This window comes from Bufo gargarizans, chromosome 8, assembly GCF_014858855.1.
Source record: "Bufo gargarizans isolate SCDJY-AF-19 chromosome 8, ASM1485885v1, whole genome shotgun sequence".
Taxonomy (NCBI): Eukaryota; Metazoa; Chordata; class Amphibia; order Anura; family Bufonidae; genus Bufo; species Bufo gargarizans.
The window spans coordinates 74,743,814-74,761,444 of NC_058087.1; the positions used below are offsets into that span (position 1 = coordinate 74,743,814).

Genomic DNA, 17,631 nt, shown 5'->3' on the forward strand with positions numbered 1-17,631 from the left:
TATGATGTCCACGTTTTATTGTGTAGATTACGTATAATGTCCTTATTACAGAGCGGCGAGTGACGTGAACGCTGCTCCTATTTCCACATCAGATTGTAATCGGTTAGATGAACACCGCCATGGTGTGCGTGGGCATATCTGTCCGCTAGCCTCATCTGTCTGATATAGTAAGTGCAATTTTGGACCCTCTGTTCTTAATGCGACCCTCCAGTTCAAGGACAAAAATTTACATCAACTGGGGTTTGAGCTAAACCACCGAACCTGCTGTGTTAAAGTTCAATGTTGTAAAACTACAACTCCCAGCATGCCCTGTTAGCTGTAGGCTGTCCAGGCATGCTGGGAGTTTTAGTTTACAACAGCTCGAGAGGCCGCAGGTTGGGCATCCCCGAGTTGGATCATGTTATTAGTGCCAGTTCTCCAATAGTGGCAAATGAATACTCGATTCCCCCTTTACCAGTCTCGCAAAACCAGTAGCTGTGTAATCTGTAGTGTGTCCGTTTATGCTGTGGATCTCCACCGCGGGGTTCACCCTTTGCAATGGAGAGGGTGAAGTCTGTAAGAGCCACATACAGCACATACGTTTCTGCTACAGTTTCCAGTACGTGTGGACGTACCGTAAGGCTATTTTCACACTAGCGTTAATATTTAACGGTATTAAGATCCGTCATACGGTCTCAATACCGGGAAAAAAACGGTTCCGTTGTTTCCCCATTCATTGTCAATGGGGACAAAACGTAACTGAACAGAACAGAGTTCTCCAAAATGCATTCCATTCCGTTCTCATACCGGAGAGCAAACTGCAGCATAGTGCAGTTTTCTTTCCATCCTGGGATGCGACACAATGGAAAACGGATCTGTCCCCCATTGACTTTCAATGGAGTTCATGACGGATCTGTCTTGGCTATGTTAAAGATAATACAACTGGATCCGTTCAGAACGGATGCGGATGGTTGTATTATCAGTAACGGAAGCGTTTATGCTGAACCTGCCGGATCCAGCTAGTGTGAACGTAGCCTGAAGGTGCCGCCTAGCCGAGGTTTCATTCTCAAATTTGAGGCTGTTAAGTAGTAATTTTCGCTAATTGATTATGGAGGGCGAGGAGGAAGCCAGAGCGCTACATTTCAGTAATACAGGGATCAGCAACCTTCGGCACTCCAGCTGTTGTGAAAGTACAACTCCCAGCATGCTCCTTTCACTTCTTTGGGAGTTGAGTGTGCATGATGGAAGATGTAGTTTCACAACACCTGGAGTCCCGGAGGTTGCTGGTCTAGAAGGAGAGTGCATTTTGGAGGTTACAGTCTAATCCACCCTGTGCCCTTCACATGCCTCAGTCAATGACATTGTTCTCATATCCAGAGTAGGGCCGGTTACATCGCGCTTTGGTTCTCGACGCCGCTTTCCTCCAGAGAGGTAACGTTTGATTGCCCGAAAACAGACGTATCCCTGAAAGGATTCATTCACTTCAGCGAGGCAAATAAAGTCCAAAAGATAGAACTTTGGCCACCGGTTGACCTGCCTTCCATCTGTTCAGGTTTCTTTTGCAGGACATGTAGCAGAAGAACGGACACAAATAGGAAGCAGCTCAGTCGGGGGCCAACATTTAATCTTTTAGACTCCATTTGCCTCTTTGAAGTGAATGAATCCACTAAGGGATACATTTTAATGCTGGGGGTCATTTATAAAGACCGTTTTTCTACGCTGGTCTTCACTTCTCTCCTACTTTGCTGGATGATTTTCCTAATTTTTGATGAGGCGCAGGCCTCCTCATAAATGAAGTGCACCTGGAGTGAAAACTATTCCAGTCCCTGACTGGAGTGTGAATGACCCCCACTGTTTGATCCCATGAGCTCCCGTGATGACATCATCACTCTTGAGCGCAGGTCCTTCAGCATCAAGAGAGGAGCGACTGCCTGTGCACGCGCAAGTGGATTAGTTAAGTCATTTTTTTAACCTGTCTAATTGCAGTTAAAACGGTCGCATTGCTTTCAATAGGGTCCGTCTGGCTGTGAAAAAGAACTAAAATAGAATGTGTTCTGTTAAAAAAAAGAAAATGTGAATAGCCCCCATTGACTTCAATTTGTTATAAAAGCAGGCCATCGAGTGGCTTTTGTGGCGGAGCAGGGAACATGAAGAGAGCAATAAAGATTGCGAAGTGCAATAAAAAAAAAAACATGCCTGTACGTAGAATGTATAAAGCTGCTATACATCTGATCCTGGAGTTTCATGGCGTCATATTGCTCCCATTATCTTGCGATGTGAAATTGTGTTCTGTGATAAGTAGAGGACGCTATTCTATTGTCATTTTGCAACAGTTGCAAAAGATCTAACACTGTCGGAAAAGTAAGGCTACTTTCACACTTGCGGCAGAGGAATCCGGCAGGCAGTTCCGTCGCTGGAACTGCCTGTCGGATCCGTCAAAACGTATGCCAACTGATGGCATTTGTAAGACTGATCTTACAAATGCATTGAAATGCCGGATCTGTCTTTCCAGTGTCATCTGGAAAAAAATGGATCTGGCATTAATTTTTTTCATTTTTTTTTTTTTTGGTTTGCGCATGTGCAGACCCGAAGGACTGATCCGGCATTGCGGTATTTTGAATGCCGGATCCGGCACTAATACATTCCTATGAAAAAAAAATTACAGATCCGGCATTCAGGAAGTGTTCCGGATTTTTGGCCGGGGATAAAACCGTAGCATGTTGCGGTATTATCTCCATCCTGATCAGTCAAAAAGACTGAACTGAAGACATCCTGATGCATCCTGAACGGATTTCTCGCCATTCAGAATTTTTCCGGTATAGAGCCCCTGTGACGGAACTCAGTGCCGGAAAAGAAAAACGCTAGTGTGAAAGTACCCTAAAGGGACAGATGGGCAAGTTTACGCTGGAGTCGGAGGACCAGTAGTGGTGGCTGAGCACTCATTTGGCTGGGAGTTATCAACTATGAATGGATATCAGAAAAAAAACTGAACATGCGACCTAATCATAGCTTTTGAGGCCACATAGAGTCCATTTATGGTATTAACAGTACCTTGTTAGCGGAAAGAAACTTCCAGCGAGTGAATGTGACATGCAGGATGGTTCCCCCACTGATTGCACTTCCAAGGCCCCTTTCACACGGGCGAGTATTCCGCGCTGATGCGATGCGTGAGTTGAACGCATTGCACCCACACTGAATCGGAACCCATTCATTTCTATGGGGCTGTTCACATGAGAGGTGATTTTCACGCATCACTTGTGCGTTGTGTGAAAATCGCAGCAAGCTCTATTTTGCAGGCATAGAAGTGAATGGGGCTGCGTCAAAATCGCAAGCATCCGCAAGCAAGTGCGGATGCGGTGCGATTTTCACGCACAGTTGCTAGGAGACGATCGGGATCGAGACCCGATCATTATTATTTTCCCTTATAACATGGTTATAAGGGAAAATAATAGCATTCTGGATACTGAATGCATAGTAAAATAGCGCTGGAGGGGTTAAATTTTTTTTAAATATAATAATTAAACTCTCCTTAATCCACTTGCTCGTGCAGCCGCCATCTCTTCTGTCTTCTTTTTTTGCTGTGTGCAGGAACAGGACCTGTGGTGATGTCACTCCGGTCATCACATGGTCTGTCACATGATCTTTTACCATGGTGATGGATCATGTGATGGCCCATGTGATGACCGGAGTGACGTCACCACAGGTCCTTTTTCTGCACACAGCAAAAAAGATGACAGAAGAGATGCCGGCTGCACGATCAAGTGGTTTAAGGCGAGTTTAATTTTTTTTTTTTAACCCAGCGCTATTGTACTATGCATTCTGTATTCAGAATGCTATTATTTTCCCTTATAACCATGTTATAAGGGAAGATAATACAATCTACAGAACACCGATCCCAAGCCCGAACTTCTGCGAAGAAGTTCGGGTACCAAACATGCCGATTTTTCTCACGCGCGTGCAAAACACATTACATTGTTTTGCACTCGCGCTGAAAAATCACGCATGTTCCCGCAACGCACCCGCACCTTTTCCCGCAACGCGCGTGTGAAAGAGGTCGTAAAGGTGCCGCCAATGACAAGTGAAACAGTCGTTTATGTAGGCACATAAATTATCGTTTTCCGGCAGGAGATCCTGCTGCTGACAAACAGTGCTTCTGTATGGGAAGGAGAGATGGCATAAGCGATCACTCCTCCCCGTACTGTGGAGGTTCCCATGTGTAGACCGGGCCGCAGTAGCCTCTTGTCGATTAGCCCTATTTATTGGGACCAAATCATGAGTGGATCCCACAGCAACGCAAACTGTAAGCCGCTGCAGAAATACAAGTTTTTTATTTAATTTTATTTTACTTTAAAATGTCAGTTTTTTTTTAGCCATTTCCAGATTATTGGATGGCCGATTTTTAAAGTCCTGCTTTGCTTGAAAAGGAAAGACGTGAAATGTGTGTAGTCCTTGCTTTGTGCCGTGTTCAAAGAACCGTTTCCCCTGGTTCCGAGAGCTTTTGTGTTTTAGAGACTTTTTGGCTTTAGAGTCTTTAATCTTCTGTGACAAGCTTCTTATAAGACTAGAGTAATTAAAGTGGACTTGAAAAGGGATAATCCTCCACACTACTGGCGGAGCCAGAAGCGGCACAGAGAGGAGACTGGCACGCCCTGGACGAAACCATCATGCATGCCCCTGGTTGGTACACTTGGCAGCGGGAATCCTTTAGGAAGGGTGACGTTCCATCATGTCTCTTGTCACGCCTGTGTGTCTAATGCTCGGGCCTGCACACGTTCCTTCAGCAAGCAGGATGTGCTGCTTGTCATTAGTTCGGGCGGTCACGTGGCGAGGGCTGGTTTTATTTTGAGCTGCATTGTGCGGTGATGTGGAGGAAGTGGTGAGGGGAGAGCGAGGCACGCAGGGCATCCATGGATTGTGCAGGCTTGGGGTGAACCCTTTCTTGTCCATGGAGGAAAAACACGTCTGATGGAGCAGTGGATGGCCGCATCCCGGACATGGTGAGGGCTCCTGTAGAGGGCATCACACGGTCTATGGCATTGTGTAGGTTCTGACTGTATTTTACGCTGGCATTTCCTGTACACCACCCCTCCTGGCCTTGCCAATGTCATGTTGTATGTGAATCCGGGTTCTATGAATGAATCTTAAGTCGTTCGTGACATGTTTAATACTATGGGAGCATTTATCATGTGCAGCATTTTTAAAGTCCGTTTTCTTGAGGCCTTGTTAACATTTCAGTTTTTTACATACATGTGCTATCTGCATTTTCAACTGGCAGCACACGTACCCATTGATTTTTATTTTATTTTATTTTTACGTTTTTTTTGTTCACACATCCGGAGATTTTCACCCATTTACTCACTCACAGGGACATGCACTACTTTGCAGACCAAACATGCCATTGAAGGCCTCATGCACACGGCCATTGTTTGGGTCCGCATCCGAGCCGCCGTTTTGGCGGCTCGGATGCGGACCCATCAGGGGCGGACTGAGAACCCTCAGGGCCCCCCGGGCAAAATAAATCAAGGGCCCCCTTGCAGGCCCCACCCATGTTCTGCTGCAAGCCCCAAGAAAACTACTGATTGTTACACAAAAACAAGCCCTCACATAGACCGAAATATAGAAAAGTAATTTTTTAAAGTAATTAAACCAAATAAAAACTATACAAGTTTTGTATCGTATTGAGCCGCAGAATGAGGCTACTTTCACACTTGCGTTCGGAGCGGATCCATTTGATGTCTGCACAGACGGATCCGCACCTATAATGCAAACGCTTAGATCCGTTCAGAACTTTTTTTTTGTTTTGTTCATGATAGTGCAAACGGATCCGTTTTGACTTTACATTGAAAGTCAATGGGGGACGGATCCGTTTGAAAATTGAGCCATACTGTGTCAACTTCAAACGGATCCGTCCCCATTGACTTACATTGTAAGTCTGGACGGATCCGCTTGCCTCCGCACGGCCAGGTGGGCACCCGAACGCTGCAAGCAGCGTTCAGGTGTCCGCCTGCTGAGCGAAGCGGAGGCCAAACGGTGCCAGACTGATGCATTCTGAGCGGATCCGCATCCACTCAGAATGCATTAGGGCTGGACGGATCCGTTCGGGGCCGCTTGTGAGAGCCTTCAAACGGAACTCACAAGCGGAGCCCTGAACGCAAGTGTGAAAGTAGCCTAAAGACGTCATTTTTAGTGAACGCCATGATGTCAAAACCTCAAAAACTTTGGCGGAATTGTGTTTTTATTTAATTTTTAACCCACCAAGAATTATTTTTTTTCCTGCTTTCTGATACAAGACATGGTAAATTAAGTGGCAACCTTTAAAAAATGCATCTTGTCCCACACAAAAAAAGCCCTCATATGACTATGTGAATGGAGAAATAAAAAGATTATGGCTAATGTAAAAATGAAAATGGGCCCGGTCTTTAACCCTGGGTTCACACCTGAGCGTTTCTGAGACGCGCGTTTCATGCGTGTCTTTGTAGCGCGTTTTTATGCGCGTGTTGTCCAATGAGTCTATGGCCAAAACGCGCGACAAACGCCCCCAAAAAAGCTCAAGAACTTGTTTATGCGTCGGGTGTTTTACAGCGCGTTCAAACGCGCTGTAAAACAGGGCCATAGGGAAGCATTGGTTTTCACGTGTTGAGCGTTTTACAGCGCGTTTGTACGCGCTGTAAAACGCTCAGGTGTGAACTTAGGGTAAGGGGTAAAAGGTATCAAACTACAATGTTTTATATTGCTTGCTTTTTTTTTTGAGAGCATCAGGGTTTTTGCACATTTTACATACACACACACAGCTCTGAGTGGCACATTATATATCACTGTTGCACATTTTACATACACAGCTGTGCTGTGCACATTATACATGCCTCTGCCGCATACATCTCTGCTACATACACCACACACACTACTGTGCTGGATTCACACTATACACCTATCCAGGGCCGGTAGCGAATCTACATTTTGCCCCCCAAATTTCACATTTCTGCCCCTCATGATTCATGTCCATTTCTTGCCCCCCATGTGCCATTATCATAGTGCCATCCTCTCTCCCTGCCCCCTAATGTGCCAGTATCAAGTGCCTCTCTCCTCCCCCCTCCATGTGCCAGTAAAAAAACTGTACAGTCGTGTGCGTGTAGCCGAAGTCTGTGAAAAATCACAATACGGATGGCACCCATGTTTGGTCCGTTTTTTGCTGACCACTAGTAAGGGATGCTCTGGAAATGAATCTTCAGCTGAATATTGTCCGTGGAATACGGATGACAGACAGAGGGCAAAAAATGGACACGCGGAGCAAGCATTGATCCTTCACAGATGAAACACCCACGGATTTTTTCCACAGACATGCAAGTGTGAATGAGACCCGAGGCAGCCTTACTCTTATTTCTGACAAATCTATTCAAATTTCACACAATGTAGGGAAAGACGCCTTCTGTGGGAATTACCGCCCTATTTCATTAATTAACGTAAACATTAAATTATATGCTAAAATGATAGCCCTTCACCTTCAGCGGCTCATTCCTTAATGCATCTGGGACAGGTGGGGTTTGTTCCAGGCCGCGAGGGTAGGGACAGTACCAATAAAATGTCCCTCATCTCGGCAGAAACACGCTCCAACTCACCACTTTGCCTACTGGCAGTCGATGCCGAAAATGGAAGCTGGAGGTTTTTGGGGGCTACTTTATGCCAGTTGGGCTTAGGGCTAAGGGTGAGGAGTGGATCATGGCACTTTACCATAACACCTCAGCTCAGATTAGTCAATGGGTCCCTGTCTGACTCCTGTTTCCTGTATATTCTGGTGATGGAGTCTCTGGCTAACGCTATGACATAACTCTTCCATATGGGGAACTGAGGGGGGTGGGTGGTCCATAGAATGTCCCTATTTGCTGATTCTCCCTGACTTTTGATCCTCTCACCTAGGATAGGTCTACCCGCTATCCTTAGGGAGTTTCATATATAGTAGACTGAGTAATTTTAAGGTTAAAGTACATAAATCTGAAATGCTCAAGTGCAACATCTGAGCGAGGTCTTCCCGTTTCGTTGGCAGTCCAAGGCTAAATTCACACGATCGGGGTTGCATGCGGAAAATCTACACCGTAGGTCATGTACATTGTGTTGTATGAGAATTTGAAATTCTCAATGCACACGATGCAGATTTTTTTTCCGCGCAAATTTTGACCTGCGGTGCAGATTTTAAAATCCGCAGCATGGCAATTTATTTTATTTTTCCTGCCCGGATTTTCTTCATTCACTTAGTAAAATCTGCACCAAATCAGCACGCAAATCTGCACCAATTGATGCGGATTGACCGTCAAGGATTTGCCTGCGAACACCTGCGGATTTCAGTGCGGATTCTCCGCACATGAATCCTGAACGTGTGCATGTACCCCAACTCTGTTAAATACTTGGGCTTTCATTTGCCCGCTGATCCATCAAAAGCTTTTTTTGCTCAATTATAATAAACCTATGCTCTCAGAGCTAGATCTTCATAAATGGGATCAGTTGCCTCTTTCGTAGTTTGGGAGGGTGAATGTTCTTAAAATGGGTACGCTTCTTAAGCTTCTTTATCTTTTCCAAACAACTGCCCCTTGCCCTTTCAGAGTAATCTTAAGCGACTGACCTCTAAGTTTTTGGCTTAGGGTTGTAGGCCTAGACTGAGGCACGAGGTTAGCACAGACTTCAGGGGGGAGTTGGATTGCCCAATTTCACTCTTTATTATTGAGCCAGTATTAGCAACTGTATCTTGGACTAATTCCACCATAGAACTGACAAACTCTGCGTCCAGATGGAACATGCAAGACATACAGTCCAAACCGAAGGGATCTTTTGGGTGCCAGATGAAGTATCTCTCCACTCCACTGATCTTTTACCAGAGGGGAACACTCCACTGGGGACATGACTTAGGTATTCACAATTAAGGAGCTATGTTTCCTCTCTCCCTTCCGTCCCTCATGCGCTCTACTCTTACCCCATTTGAGAAGTTGTGCTTCTCCTCTACCATCCCTACTCGCGGGATTTCACTGTTATATGGAGTGGTAAGGGAGAGAGGAGTTCCCCGCCCTTCTTGAAAGCATAGGAGAAGCTACAGACCTCTTTCACAAAGGATCAATGGAATATGGTCTTTGATCTTAGTTACAAAATGTCCATCTCATGTAGATTTATAGGTCTCCAACAGATCATTCCGCAAACCTCTCCATTGTGTAGGAGATGTGGATCTGCACAGGGCTTCATGCCACACACATGGTGGTCATGCCCGGTCCTGATTCTGTTTCTCCTCTCTGTAATCGCCTATACAGAGATTCTGTGGCCCTCATACCTTCTATGGCCCTCTAGTCTATATTCCCTGGTCAGCTTAGTGGGATACGCAAGGGCCTTCTAGGGTTCTTTCTTATGGCAACACAGAGGATAATTCCTAGACATTGGAAATCCACCGCCCCTCCGACCAGGCTTGACTGGACTGAGGGTCTTAATCATGAAAATGGAGGAACTTAGAGCTGAAGTTTTTGAATTTTAGGAGATTTTTTTATTAAGGCTACTTTCACACTAGCGTTCGGGGCTCCGCTTGTTAGTTCCGTTTGAAGGCTCTCACAAGCAGCCCCGAACAGATCCGTCCAGCCCTAATGCATTCTGACTGGATGCGGATCAGCTAAAAATGCATCAGTCTGGCACCGTTTGTCCTCCGCTCAGCAAGCAGCGTTCGGGTGTCCGCCTGGCCGTGCGGAGGCAAACGCATCCCTCCAGACTTACAATGTAAGTCAATGGGGACGGATCCGTTTGAAGTTGACACAATATGGTGCAGTTTTAAAACTGATCCGTCTCCCGTTGACTTTCAATGTAAAGTCTGGACGGATCCGTCTGAGCAACTTTCACACTTTTTTTTTTTTTTCTAAACTATAATGCAGACGGATCCGTTCTGAACGGATCCCATCGTCTGCATTATAGGAGCGGATCCGTCTGTGCAGACACCAGACGGATCCGCTCTGAACACAAGTGTGAAAGTAGCCTAAGCGATGGATGCCGTGGTCTGATTTCCGGTCTTTTCCTGTTTACGCCAGCTGGGCGACGGGTATCACACCATAGTATACAGGATTTATGAATGTAATACCGCTGTGAGAGTTATAGGCTGCGAAGTATCTGTTACTCCTTGACTGCTGGTTCTGTTTCTTCCCCGGATCCTTCCCCATGTACTTTCCTACTGCATTTGTCCTTGTGATGTCTATTTGTTCTGTTGCCTTATTTTATATGTAAAATTGTCTGCACCGACTGGATTCTTTTTTGCTTTTGCTGATCTCTCTCTCTATCTATCTATCTATCTATCTATCTATCTATCTATCTATCTATATATACACACTACGTGCAGAATTATTAGGCAAATGAGTATTTTGACCACATCATCCTCTTTATGCATGTTGTCTTACTCCAAGCTGTATAGGCTCGAAAGCCTACTACCAATTAAGCATATTAGGTGATGTGCATCTCTGTAATGAGAAGGGGTGTGGTCTAATGACATCAACACCCTATATCAGGTGTGCATAATTATTAGGCAACTTCCTTTCCTTTGGCAAAATGGGTCAAAAGAAGGACTTGACAGGCTCAGAAAAGTCAAAAATAGTGAGATATCTTGCAGAGGGATGCAGCACTCTTAAAATTGCAAAGCTTCTGAAGCGTGATCATCGAACAATCAAGCGTTTCATTCAAAATAGTCAACAGGGTCGCAAGAAGCGTGTGGAAAAACCAAGGCGCAAAATAACTGCCCATGAACTGAGAAAAGTCAAGCGTGCAGCTGCCAAGATGCCACTTGCCACCAGTTTGGCCATATTTCAGAGCTGCAACATCACTGGAGTGCCCAAAAGCACAAGGTGTGCAATACTCAGAGACATGGCCAAGGTAAGAAAGGCTGAAAGACGACCACCACTGAACAAGACACACAAGCTGAAACGTCAAGACTGGGCCAAGAAATATCTCAAGACTGATTTTTCTAAGGTTTTATGGACTGATGAAATGAGAGTGAGTCTTGATGGGCCAGATGGCTGGATTGGTAAAGGGCAGAGAGCTCCAGTCCGACTCAGACGCCAGCAAGGTGGAGGTGGAGTACTGGTTTGGGCTGGTATCATCAAAGATGAACTTGTGAGGCCTTTTTGGGTTGAGGATGGAGTCAAGCTCAACTCCCAGTTTCTGGAAGACACCTTCTTCAAGCAGTGGTACAGGAAGAAGTCTGCAAGGTAAGAAAAACATGATTTTCATGCAGGACAATGCTCCATCACACGCGTCCAAGTACTCCACAACGTGGCTGGCAAGAAAGGGTATAAAAGAAGAAAATCTAATGACATGGCCTCCTTGTTCACCTGATCTGAACCCCATTGAGAACCTGTGGTCCCTCATCAAATGTGAGATTTACAAGGAGGGAAAACAGTACACCTCTCTGAACAGTGTCTGGGAGGCTGTGGTTGCTGCTGCACGCAATGTTGATGGTGAACAGATCAAAACACTGACAGAATCCATGGATGGCAGGCTTTTGAGTGTCCTTGCAAAGAAAGGTGGCTATATTGGTCACTGATTTGTTTTTGTTTTGTTTTTAAATGTAAGAAATGTATATTTGTGAATGTTGAGATGTTATATTGGTTTTACTGGTAAAAATAAATAATTGAAATGGGTATATATTTGTTTTTTGTTAAGTTGCCTAATAATTATGCACAGTAAAAGTCACCTGCACACACAGATATCCCCCTAAAATAGCTAAAACTAAAAACAAACTAAAAACTACTTCCAAAAATATTCAGCTTTGATATTAATGAGTTTTTTGGGTTCATTGAGAACATGGTTGTTGTTCAATAATAAAATTAATCCTCAAAAATACAACTTGCCTAATAATTCTGCATGCACTCCCTGTGTGTGTGTGTATATGTGTGTGTGTGTATATATATATATATATATATATATATATATATATATATATATATATATATATATATATATATTGCATTATTGTTCATGCAGACTGGCTTAATAAAAACTATTTGACCCTAAAATGTCATACAATGTTGATAAATGTCTTTCTTCAGTTTCTGTCTGGAATGAGGTGGCACAACAAAACTACAACATTTTAAAAAGGCATAATTCATAAATGTGTGTAAGTTCTGGCCAAGCAGCATCCACTTATACAAACTGACATACCTGGCGGAAATGGCTCTTAAAGGGGTTTTCCAGGACTCTTATATCAAAGACCTAGCCCCAGAGATGAGGTCATCAGTATGGGCTCGGTGGGGTCTGACACATGGCACCCCTGCCAATCGGCTGTGATTACCAAGCACAGCTGCTATGCAATGTATGACGCTAGGACTGAGCTACAACTAGACCATGTGAACGATGAACATGACGTCACTGACCTAAAAGGAGGCCACAACGCTCACCAGAATGCCGCCGATCAGATATTGATGGCCTATCCTCCTCAGTATATAAATCCTAGAAAACGCAAATTATTCATCAGCAGATAAGACACAATGTAGGAGTAAAATGCACCAGAAACAAAATGCAAATACCTTAATTAGCGTGGGCCGATATGTTTTACTACGTGGCCAAGTGAGAGATGAGCGATTACAATGTAAATGAGACGGCTCTGTGTGATTGTGAAGCTAACCGCCTGCAATATGTGATGGCAGCTGCTGGAGGACACCGCCAAGGGACCAGATGCCTGGAGAGGACACCACGGCATTAGTACATCGTGTGATTAATGGCAGAGCCGTACTTACGTCTCTATCCAAGGGCAGCTAAGGCCTCCTCTACTCATTTAATTGGGTTCAGATATCTAAAAAAAAAAAAAACGAATGCTGTGTTACACGCCCTTCCCTTTTCAGCATTTCTTTTTCTTTTCTTCGTGAAGGTTGAAATTTGGTTAAAGTTTGATTTGGAGAAAAACAGACTATAAAAGATTGTTTTATGATTGTTCTTTCTTTTTTTATAGCTGTGATTTTCTCCATTTTATAGCCATGGCTTTACATGTATGACTGCGCTCAGCATCCCTATTCTAGCACAGCCCTGGTTCCTGTGCTCCGCCAGGTGCTGTGTGGATGGGGCCCCCTAGTATGGCATGACTTGGTTTTTCCGACAGCGTGTGGAGCTACGGCAATCCTGGACCTCAGTGACCGCTTTATTCAGGCTTCTTACAAAATCTAGTTGTTTGTATGGATAAAGGGTAAATATATGCCGAAAGTATTGAAGGGGTGTCAGACTTCATATCGTCCACCCAGCGGGATCTGTCGACGGGAAGCATATTTTCCTGCTCCCCAGCACTCAGTGCCAGCTCTGTGCGTCCACCGCAGATTTGCACCTATAAAACTGGCGGACCTGTTGCAGGTGTGCTTGGCAGCTGAAGCCATCCGTGTTTTACTATATGCAAATGAGCTTCTAGGAGCAACGGGGGCGTTGCCATTACACCTATAGACTCTGCTCTCTCTGCAGCTGCTGCGCCCTCTGCACTTTGATTGACAGGGCCGGACATGATGACCTTTACACTGCCTGGCCCTGTCAAAGTGGAGAGGGCTCGGCAGTTGCAGAGAGAGCAGAGTCTCTAGGTGTAATGGCAACACCCCCGTTGCTCCTAGAGGCTCATTTGCATATATTAAAACATAATTTTTCTCAGCAATGTGGACACATATGAACATGGGACCAACACAGATGCCTTCACCTGCCAAGTGAACATGTAACAGGTCAGCCGGTGTCATAGGTACAAATCTGCTGCCAGATGCCCTTGTACTGTACTTCAGTCTCCACAAAGACTGGCCTCAGTCAGTATGTCGCTGCTGTCGTCCATGGAGACGTCTCTGCTGCCGTCAGTCATTGGCTGCAGAGATGCACATGACCTCGTCCATGCCATTAGTATACATGCAGGGACTAAAGCACCGACAGAGGATGGACTCGCACTGCCAGAAACGAGCATCAGGGAACAGGTAACTATGTTAATCTCGGTGGGTCCTTCCGGATAGGGAGGTATATAGAAAAAAAAAACAATATGAAGTTGGACAACCCCTTTAAGGCTACTTTCACACTAGCGTTCTGCTGTCCGCTCGTGAGCTCCGTTTGAAGGAGCTCACGAGCGGACCCGAACGCCTCCGTCCATCCCTGATGCAGTCTGAATGGAGCGGATCCGCTCAGACTGCATCAGTCTGGCGGCGTTCAGCCTCCGCTCGCCTCCGCACGGACAGCTGAACGCTGCTTGCAGCGTTCGGGTGTCCGCCTGGCCGTGCGGAGGCGAGCGGATCCGTTCAGACTTACAATGTAAGTCAATGGGAACGGATCCGCTTGAAGAGGTCACCATATGGCTAAATCTTCAAGCGGATCCGTCCCCCATTGACTTTACATTGAAAGTCTGAACGGATCCGCTCAGGCTACTTTCACACTTAGATTTTTTTCTAAGTTATTAATGCAGACGGATCCGTACTGAACGGAGCCTCCGTCTGCATTAATATGATCGGATCCGTTCAGAACGGATCCGATCGAACGCTAGTGTGAAAGTAGCCTTAGAAGTATTCTTAGCCAAAGGAGTATACTATCCATTATATACACCCCAATCAACCTTTATTGGTGTGTGTATATATTTTGTGTAGGTCCTCATTGAGCCATCAGAACAGTTCTGACCCATCGAAGCACGAGTCCTCTTAAAGTGGATTTTGGTATCTGGTCCCAAAACATCTAAAACAAATCTTTTAAGTCTGAGTTCACATCAACATTCAGCCTTTCCTTTCTTCTGTATCCGTTATAGGAGCAGGAGAACGGAAAGGACGGATTCGGCACGTAACGGAGCCTACGGACCCTATAGAGTATAGACTATAATGTGGTCCGCTAGGTTTCCGATCAGAGGAAGATTTTTGAAGTGGAGACAGAAGTTGTGCACGCAGGACTTTTGTCTCTTCTTCAGAAATCTTCCTCCGAGCGGACCCCATTCTATAGGGTCGGTAGGCTTTGTTCGGCTCAGTTATGTGCCGAATCCGTCCTTTCCGTTCTCCTGTTCCTCAGACTTGTTTTTCATACGTATCCCACAGATCTGGGGAAATTGGAGGCCAAGTCAACACTCTTTAAACCGTCCCTGAACAGAACAGTGTAGTATCCTGCTGGAAGAGGCTACTGCCATTAGGGAACACCATTGTCCTGCAGCATTGTTTAGGTTGTTGGTACTTGTCAAATTAGCAACCACAGGAATACCAGGACTTAAAGGGGTTATCCCATTATTAATGTAAAAAATAAAAATCGGACAACATGTAGTACATGACAATCTCTAACAAAGCTAGACCCAGCCCTGTACCTTACATGGATCCATATACCTCCCCATTCATTGCTCTAATTACTCTGCTTGATTTATATCCAGCTGGCAGCTCAGGGGGCATGTCCTTTCTGCTGCAGCTCTTTCCCTATCACAGCTCATGAGGCAGTTGAAGGTGGACAGATAAATAAGGAAAGGAACTGACAGCAGGTGGCGCTATACAGATACATTTTATTGAATAACTTGGGGTACTTTCACACTAGCGTTATTCTTTTCCAGCATAGAGTTCCATTCTAGGGGCTCAAGTCAATACCGGAAAAGAACTGATCAGTTTTATCCCCATGCATTCTGAATGGAGAGCAATCCGTTCAGGATGTTTTCAGTTCAGTCTTTTTGACTGATCAGGACGGAGATTATACCGCAGCATGCTGTGGTTTTATCTCCGGCCCCAAAAAACTGAACACTTGCCTGAATGCCGGATCTGGCATTTTTATTCTATTGGAATATATTCAAAATACTGGAAAAAAAGGTGAAAAAAAAATAAATGCTGGATACGTTTTTACCAGATGACACCGGAAAGACTGATTCGGCATTTCAATACATTTGTAAGACGGATCAGGATCCTGATCCTTTTTACAAATGCCATCAGCTGGCATACGTTTTGCCGGATCCGGCAGGCAGTTTCAGCGACAGAACTGCGATCACTCTGATGCAAGTGTGAAAGTACCCTACATTTAATTACAAAAGTATTCAAATCCAGATACTGGTTTGAAAACGACAGAATATTTTTTGTGGGGCAAACCCTTTAGCCTTCCCAGTAGATTATTCAATAGACAGATCCCAGCACTCATATAATATGAGTTAGAGATGATCCGGCATGAATGATGACCGACACCTGGCATTTATGCCGGATCTCATAATAGTCAATAGGGATCTGGCAGTGATCTGTAGAATCCAGCAATGCCGGGTCCAGTAAACACCAACAGACTTTTTTCTGCCGGGAACATTCACCGGGGATGTGAACGTAGCCTGATACAACAGCATGTGTTTTGGCACGTCCCAGTCCTTCAGCTGCTACATACACCATGCTGTATTAATGCATTACTGTTTATATGTTTATTTTGCTTTTTTTTTTATAGATATTGCAACAACGTTGATGGAATACTGATACTTTGTCACAATGCTACATGTTGTATCCCTTTTTCATTTCACTAGATTTTTGCTTGTGGGTTGTCAAAGCAACAACATCCTACGTCACTGTGGGGAACAGGGACAATTTGTTGCCGCTCGCTCTGCATTTTGGTTGTGTAAAAATGATCAGACCTGCCTATCTGTCCTATCAACCAGTGCAGAGGGCAAGGCAGTTGCAGAGAGCTGAGCCTCTAGGTGTAATGGCAACGCCCCCGTTGCTCTTAGAGGCTCATTTGACTATATTAAAACTTCATTTTTCTCAGCAACTACAAAAAACTAATGCTTCTGTTCCTAGAATGGCAAGTAGACACCTCCTCCTGCACAAGTGCAGATGCAGGCAGCAGAATCTTGGATCTGTGCTTGCACCCGATGCTTTCACTTGTCATTCACCACCGGCGCAGATTGTACTGGTACCCAAGAACAGCCCGCCATCTTGTAACCTATTGACGCAAAGGATGCCTGATATGTTTACTCCACCGATACAAGGGCAGCCGAGGGCCTTCACTATGACAGCTGGAGGATAGTATAAAGCCATGAATGGTGCACACATGACTGTGTATGGCATTTTAAGAAATGCTATTGTAAATTGGCCAGCCCGTTTACAGTCATTACATGATTGTCAATTGGTTAAATTACATGGAGCATAGTAGTGTAAATTGTATACAGGAAGCTCAGGAAAGATTCCCAGTATAGAACAATTCAAGAACCTTAAAACGGAAGAAAACAATTTGAAAGAGGAAACGGAATCTGAGTGGAACACGTCTTCTGCTTATAGAGTACTTTATATATTTATTTGCAGATTGTTTGTAGTTTCATTGTCAGTTTTAATTTACAAGTTTAACTTCTGAATGCAGTGTAGAGTTGCAAGAAAAACTAACACTAGGCCAGAGATGCCCAACCTGTGCCCTCCAGCTGTTGCAAAACTACAACTCCCAGCATGCCCTGACAGCCTACATCAGGGCATGATGGGAGTTGTACTTTTACAACAGCTGGAGGGCCTCAGATTAAGCATGCCTGATCTAGGCGATTGTCAGGGAGAAAGCGTTCATTCCTGGCAATTGCCTGCTTGTTGGTGGAGGAGACCCCTGCTATTACGTGCAGCAATCTCCTCCATACAGTGCTCCAGATGGCGACCAAAATGGTCGCCAATGCGACTTAGAATTGCTAAATGGCGACAAGACTTTGTAGTCTTGTCGCCATTTGCACCTAGA

General features: G+C 44.9%; 1 protein-coding gene across 4 annotated transcripts in view; it reads left to right on the plus strand.

The window, feature by feature from the left end:
• The window catches only part of TRAK2 (trafficking kinesin protein 2), a 71,944-nt gene that overhangs the window by 530 nt on the left and 53,783 nt on the right, over positions 1 to 17,631 (plus strand). Inside the window, exon 1 of one of the 4 annotated variants that reach the window (XM_044305031.1) lies at positions 4,848 to 4,976. The exons of the other annotated variants lie outside the window; for them this stretch is intronic. The gene's annotated coding sequence lies outside the window, so the exon portion shown is untranslated. Of the gene's footprint in view, positions 1 to 4,847; positions 4,977 to 17,631 lie in introns of those variants that run through there. 4 annotated transcript variants of the gene reach the window in all.